The sequence below is a fragment of the Lynx rufus genome, unplaced genomic scaffold (assembly GCF_022079265.1).
Source record: "Lynx rufus isolate CCGP_SWC_20201006 ecotype Redwood Valley unplaced genomic scaffold, mLynRuf1.p SCAF_6, whole genome shotgun sequence".
In the NCBI taxonomy this organism is placed as follows: domain Eukaryota; kingdom Metazoa; phylum Chordata; class Mammalia; order Carnivora; family Felidae; genus Lynx; species Lynx rufus.
The window spans coordinates 66,072,376-66,080,549 of NW_025814878.1; positions in this window are offsets into that span (position 1 = coordinate 66,072,376).

Sequence of the window (8,174 nt, forward strand, 5' to 3'; positions counted from 1 at the left end):
TTTAAATGTCAGAAGAGAATTCAAATACCTTGTCCAGACTTTTGGTCTTCTAAGAAACCAAAGTATATAAAATTCTGAGAAAATCAAGAGGGAATAAGCCTTTGAGCTTAGCTGTATTTAACCTTTTACTTCATTTTTAATATGTGTAACCATATTTATAGAAAACAAAACACTGATCTGGATTAAAATTCAAAAAGATACTTTTCAACCCTAACCTTTTCTTGAGATGCAGACCTATATTTAAAATTGCCATTAACATACTTTTGCTGTCATCTATTAGGGGACCCTTAAATCTAACATGTCCAAAAATTGAACTTGCTTCCTTCTTGCTAAATCTCCTCTTTCTATGGTGGTAGGACTATACTCCCTGTGGTACCTGCCAGAAATGTAGGCCTCCTTCTTGGCTCTTCCTTCCTGTTCACCCTTTCAACCACCCAGTTCTTTCAGCTCAGCCTTACAAGCTTTTTTTTTTTTTTAATAGTTTTTTTTTTTAAGTTTATTTATTTTGAGACAGACAGAGACAGCATGAGCAAGGGAGGGACAGAAAGAGAGGGAGAAAAAGAGAATCCCAAGCAGGCTCTGCACCGTCAGCACAGAACCCGATGCGGGACTCAAACCCTAGAAACTGTGAGATCGTGACCTGAGCCAAAACTGAGAGTCTGACCCTTAACCAGCAGCCTTACAAACTTCTATTCAATCTATTCTCTCCATCTCTTTTGCCATTATCCTGCTTTAGATCACCATCTCCTCTCTCTGGATCTTAGTAACCTTCAACTAACGTCTCTCCACCTCATCCATCCATTCTCCACACAAGACCCAGAGTGACCGTTCTACACCACAGTTCTGACCACATCACTCCCTTGCTTAACACCCCTCATAGCTCTCCATTATAGATCTCAGTCATACTCCTCAATACAGTTTGCAAGAACCTGCTTCCCAGGTTTTTACTTCCCTCTTCAGCCATGGCTCATTTTCCCTCAACAGAGCTGAACCAGAATGCCCACACAGTGCATGATAAATAAGAGGATCCATGAGTTTTGATTCTTTTCTTTGTCAGTCATTTTCTGAGGGAAATGATAATTGTTTTTCATTCAACAGTTACTGATATGACACTTTTTATATGCTACGTGTTTTTTTTTTAAACTTTTTAATGTGTATTCATTTTTGACAGAGAGAGCGAGAGCAGGAGAGGGGCAGAGGGAGAGGGAGACGCAGAATCTGAAGCAGGATCCAGGCTCTGAGCTGTCAGCACAGAGCCTGACACGGGGTCTCAAACCCACGAACCATGAGATCATGACCTAAGCCAAAGTCGGATGCTCAACCAACTGAGCCACCCAGGCACCCCTACGAACACCTATTCAGGTGTTCTTAATAAAATACCTAAATGGCAGATTCTGGAGATGCAAGGATTTTAATAGAAAATAAAGCACTTTATAGAACTGTAGGAGTTGACCCTTTATGGAATCCATTTTAAACTTTTTGTTGTTGTGAGCCACAATAAATATAATTCACATTGCAAACTATCACATACACTTATAAATATTACTTTTTAAAAAGATTTTATTATATTTTTAAAGGGTTTATTTTTTAAATATTTTTAATGTTTATTACTTTAAAAAAATTTTTAATGTTCATTTATTTTTGAGAAAGAGAGCACAAGCAGGGGAGGGGCAGAGAGAGAGGAAGACACAGAATCTGAAGCAGGCTCCAGGCTCTGAGCTGTCAGCACAGAGTCTGACATGGGGCTTGAACTCAGGAACCACAAGATCATGACCTGATCCGAAGTCAGACGTTTAACCAACTGAGCCACCAGGCGTCCCAAGAGTTTATTTTTAAGTAATTTCTACACTCAGTTGGGGTGCCAACTCACAACACGGAGATTAAGAGTCACACTGTCGGGGCACCTGGGTGGCTGAATTGGTTAAGCCTTTGACTTTGGTCATGATTTCAATGGTTCGTGAGTTCAAGCCCCATGTCTGGCTCTCTGCTGTCAGAGCCTGCTTTCAGATCCTTTGTCTCCTTCTCTCTTCCTTACCCCTGCTTGCACTCTCTTTCTCTTTCTCAAAAATAAAATAAAACATTAAAAAAAAAAAAAAAGAGTTGCACTGCCCACCAACTGAGCCAGCCAGGCACCCCTTATAAATATTACTTTTTCAAAAATCTCACAAAGTAGGGATGCCTGGATCTTAAGCATCCAACTTCGGCTCAGGTCACGATCTCACATTTCCTGAGTTCGAGCCCCGCATCGAGCTCTGGGCTGACAGCTCAGAGCTGGAGACTGTTTCAGATTCTGTCTCCCTCTCTCCCTGCCCCTCCCCTGCTCGTGCTCTGTCTCTCTCTCTCTCTCTCTCTCTCTCTCAAAAATAAATAATAAACATTTTAAAAAATCTCACATAGTATTATTCCTTATACATGCAATGCATTCTAGTATTTTTTTATTTCCTTTTTGAAAAAGATGTCACAATTCACTAATGGGTCATGCTCTATTTGTAAAGCATTGCTGGAACAAATGAATCCATTTGCCAGATCAGAGATACCTGAGGATTTTCTTTCTAGCCTAAAATATTTTCTTTCCCTAATGTTTATTTATTTTTGAGAGACAGAGACAGAACATGAGCGGAGGAGGGACAGAGAGAGAGGGAGGCACAGAATCCGAAGCAGGCTCCAGGCTGTGAGCTGTCAGCACAGAGCCCGACGCAGGGCTCGCACCCACAAACCATGAGATCACCACCTGAGCCGAAGCCAGACGCTTAACTGACTGAGCCACCCAGGCGCCCCTCCTGTTAATTTTAAAATCTTAACAAACCTAGGGGAAATTCTGAGGAATTTCTTGAATTTTCCTTTCACTTAATCAGGGCTTTCTGCTGTTTACCAGAGTAGTTCTACTTTCCATTGCCATCCCTTGGACGTTTTTGTATGCTGGGTTGTAGGGGATTTAGGAGGCTGCTGTCCTGGCAAGATCATCATTTACTGTAGACTCTATCCTTGACTGTAATAGTTAACTTTACCGGGATTTTAGGGACTTATGAATTTACATCTGACTTCTATGTGGTCCTTTGTTAAATCAGATGATATTGGTATTACCCAATATCGAGGCTGCATGAGTTTTGCCCTTTTGTAGTATTTTGAGACTCCCAAGAAGCAGGTGAGCAAGGCTCTTCCCCATGAAAGAGACGTGATCTGCTGCTACACTCAGGGTGGAGGAGGGCATTAACTAGTGTCGGGCTGCCTGAGGTCTTGACCACCCTGCTTCTTCAATCTTACTAATCAACGGCTGGGGCAAGGAGGATCTTTCTAGTTTCTCAAAACTGAGCAAAAAAACCCACAAAAAAAACAAAACAAAAAAAAAATCCCACTTAAGACCCTTCCCCTGAATGGCCAACTACAGTTGACCTCAGTTTCTTCCATGCTAATGCAGGCCACCCCAAGATGAGCCACTCTAGTGTGAAGACTGAGCTGAAGGCAATCAAGACCTTTCAGGCTCAAGAGAAACTTCTGTCCTTTCCTTAACCACAGAGAAGAATCTAAATTGGGGGTATTTCCCAGAATAAGGATAATTATCAGAGATAATTTTTATCTGAGTGACCCATCTGTATGGTAGGGCAAACATTTTATTACCAAACATCTGCATTACTTTTTATTGCCCTGTTAAGTGCATTCTTCCCTTGAAGCCCCAGATCCCCACCCACTTCTCCTTAGTTCAGAATGACATATAGAACTCATTTTGCCTGACTTTAGAGTTTCCATGTCTGTGTGGATGCCCCCTACATATGCTATAAAATTTGATTTTCTTCTGTTTATCTGTCTCGTGTCAATTTGATTCTTAGTTCAACCAGAAGGACCTTGAAAGGGACAGGAGTTCTTGCCACCGACACTTACCCTCACCACCTGTGTGGAGAATTCCATTTCTCCTCCTACAAGCTGATTCTGGTTGCTTCCACCTTCCATTATTGCCTAAGTCCCTGTGACTGCTGCCCAGTCATTGCTTGCCTCTGGCCTTGCAGAGAGCTCATGACGGTAATGCCCTGCCTTCATCAAGTAGTCAGTAACCAGGAACAAACTCCAGACTTCTCCCAGACTTCTACGAGCGACCTCAGTCACCTCCCTTCCATGGGAAGCAGCCAGTAAAGGGGCTGACTGGGAGGGGCCAGTCCTAGATATCTTTCCATCTCAGTGGGAGAGGAAGGAACTCAGATTAATAAGGTGCAAGAAAAAGCACCATCAAATTCATGTCCTACCATTTCATTTAATGCTCAAGGCCAGAGCTTTCCAAAGTTCTTGGATCGTAAGAATCATCTAGGGTGTTTAAAAACATAAATTCTCATCTCTACTCCAGCCTTCTTGAATCTGAATCTCTGGGGAGAGGTCTAGGAATTTGTATTTTAAATATGTATCCTAGGCAAGTCTTTTTTTTTTTTTAATTTTTTTTTATATTTATTTATTTTTGAGAGACAGAGTGAGACAAAGTGAGACTGGGGGAGGGGCAGAGGGAGAGGGAGACATAGGATTGGAAACAGGCTCCAGGCTCTGAGCTGTCAGCACAGAGCCCAACACAGGGCCCGAACCCACAGACTGTGAGATCATGACCTGAGCCGAAGTCAGACACTCAACCGACCAAGCCACCCAGGCGCCCCTAGGCAAGTCTTATATATTGGGAGACATTGTTTGGCCTTATAGCTGTTAAAAGGGATGAGAAGCAGAGATGATGGAAGACTAGGGTTAGAATCACTAGGGGAGCTTTCTTCACTCTTCCACTCCTCCATTAACACACACACACGCACACAAACATGTATCCACACACACACACACACGTCTCCAGTGTTAGTTTCTTTTTCCAATTGGGTTATGTAGCTTTTAAAATCCAATTTATTTAATCAACAATGTGAATGTAAACTTTTTTTTTTTTTTTTTTTTTTTTTTTTTTACGAGAGAGAGTGAGCGTGCAAAAGCAGGGGGCGGGGAGAGGCAGAGGGAGAGAGAGAATCTTAAGCAGGCTCCATGCTCAGTTTGGAACCAGATGCTGGGCTCAATCCCATGACCCCAGGATCATGACCAGAGCAGAAATCCAGACTCAGGCACTCAACTGACTGAGCCACTCAAGTGCCCCTTGAATGTAAACTTTTATAGATGTAAATTAAATAATTTAAAAAGTCTAGTTAAATTGTTAAATTTTTTTAATGTTTTATTTATTTTTGAAAGAAAGAGAGTGCGTGAGCGAGCGGGGAGGGGCAGAGAGAGAGGGAGGGAGACACAGAATTCCAAGTAGGCTCCAGGCTCTGAGATGTCAGCACACAGCCCAATGTGGGACTTGAACTCACAAGCCATGAGATCATGACCTGAGCCGAAGTCAGATGCTCAACCAACTGAACCACCCAAGTTCCCAAACCATGTGTTACTTTAGATATTTAAATATTTATTCATATTAAAATAACAAATTATAAAATGGTATTACAAAAACAAATTAACAAAATGGTATTAAAAAAATTTCTTCCCCACTCAAATCATTTTATTTAATTCTTCACAGGCATCTTGTACAGCAGGGTTTTCATCATCATGGGAAATTTTGAATCATCTAACAGTTCCCTCTTGGCTGTTTAAGAAAGAATGTTTAAAAAAAAAAAAAAAGTATTTCCCCCCCAACCCAAATTCTAGTTAGGTAACATACAGTGCAGTATTTGTTTCAGGAGTAGAATTCAATGATTCATCACTCACATACATCGCAACAGCTGCCCCCCTTAACACCCATTAGCCCACCCCCACCTACATCCCTCTACCAACCCTCAGTTTGTCCTCTATCTTTAAGAGTCTCTTAAGGTTTGTTTCTTTCTTCCCCCTCCCATACGTTCATCTGTTTTGTTTCTTACATTCCACGTGCGAAATCAGATGGTATTTGTCTTTCTTCTACTGACTTATTTTGCTTAGCACAATTCCCTCCAGTTCCATCTACATAGTTGCAAATGGCAAGATTTCATTCTTTTTGATGGCTTAGTAATATTCCATCGTATATATAAACCACATCTTCTTTATCCATTCATCCATTGATGGACATTTGCGCTCTTTCCATAGTTTGGTTATTGTTGATAATGCTGCTATAAACATCAGGGAGCATGTGCCCCTTCAAATCTGTATTTTTGTATCCTTTGGAATAAATACCTAGTAGTGCAATTGTTGGATCGTAGGGTAGTTTTATTTTTAACTTTTTGAGGAACCTCCATGCTGTTCTCCAGAGTGGCTGTACCAGTTTGCATTCCCACCAACAATGCAAGAGGGTTCACCCAAAAAGAACATGTTTTAAATTGAATAGGATACTGTCAGTGGAGATATTATGGGGTCTCCAAAAACCATTTGTTAAACATCAAGACAGGTATGTTTCCCCCTCTATATTCACTATCTCCACAAATAAGTACTTCTTGCGTTTCTCTTTTCAGTGACTTTTTAAAAAGCCTACTAATAATGATCTCCTATGCTTATTCTCCAAGGTCGTACCCTCAGGAATGTCTTCACCTTTCCCCCATAATTTTTTAGTAACCCTTATTAGAAAACTGCCATTGCTCGAGGCCCTTTCAAGACATATTGTCTTCCTGAAGAGTACTTTGTTCAAAAAGGACAAAGACAAAAACTTAAGGCAACTCTTTTTTCTGAAGAATGGTATCTTGGAAAAATTTTACTTCCTATTCTGGCATATATGCTATATGTTTCCATTTAAGAACATCTGCACCTAAACCTAACATGAGTTCCCAGGGAAGTGAGACTGGCCCGGCTGTTCTCTCACAAGATGCTAGAAGGTAGGCGGAGTGGTGGCATACCTGCACCTTGTGGTTATTTTGTGCTAAAAGGATAAACTGTAGGGAAGTCCAGGACTGCTTTTTAGAAGATGATGACTTGGCTGTTATTCAAAGCTTGAAAACTGGATTTTAATGGGAAGCAGCATTGAGTTGTTAGTTCTAAAGATGGTAATAATATTCCTGAAATGCCTTGGGGCTGCAGAATTTCTCTACGAAGTTTTGTAATTTGTGTGTGCGTTGAGCATTGTCTGTAGACTGAAGAAAGTTTCACATCTTTATCAACTATGACTTTTTGGAAGATTGTGGATGCTGCAGTGGTGAAGAAAACACAAATTTGTTTAAAAGTATTCGACTCACACTAATTTTTTGCCATTTTGCAATTTCCCAATGAATAGAAACTGAAACTGCTCTCAGGGTAGACAGCAGAGTTCTAAGTTATTCAGGCGAGTTTGTAGATGACCAAGTTTCTTCCATCAGCAAGTGCCTAAAAAGGTTCAGAGAATGACACACTGGCGTGGCAGGGTAGGGGCCATAAGAAAAAAGGCACAGACAGAGTGGCAGAGGGACAGCACCCATCTGTCCTGAAGAGCAATTCGGAGAGGACCCAGGAAGAGGGAGGGAGGGAGAAGACACAGTTGCTGGCACATCACAAAGTACCTGTTCTTTCATCCATGAGCAACTAGTTTTATCTTAGTGGCAGGTGTTTCCTTAACAGCTAAGATTAGAAACGAATGATCTCTTGTTAAACTCATCAGTTCGTCAGAACTAGGGAGTAAGCAATATGAGCACTGTAATTTTTGCTTTTAATTTTAAAAGCGTCTATATTGTGAGGGGCACCTGGCTGGCTGTAAGAGCATGTGACTCAGTCTGAGGGTTGTGAGTTTGAGCCCCATGTTGGGTGTGGAGATTAAAGGAATAGTTTTTAAAAATGAAAGCACTTTTATTATGAAAAAAAAAAAAACCAAAAAACAAAGCTATGCAATCCATGTAAATAAAGCAAAACTACAGTACTGAGCAGGTTTCTTTTTCTTCATTTCTAATATCAAGAACCATAATTTGGGGGAAGATGTCAGATAATTCAAAACTATGGCAGCAAATTGGGTCTCCAAAAAAGTGTTATTTTAAAGAAAGTCACAGTAAAAATGATTTTAATAATGTTGCAAACAAATGTTTACTACTGTATTTACTACTTTGCTTATTAATGGGAAAAATATTTTTTAAAAAATGTTTATTTTGAGAAAGAGAGAGAGAGAGGGAGAACACATTTGAGACCAGGGGAGGGGCAGAGAAAGGAGAAGAGGGAGAATCTCAGGCAGGCTCTTCACTGTCAGTGTGGAGTCCGACACGGGGCTTGATCCCATGAACTGTGAGATCATGACCTGAGCCAAA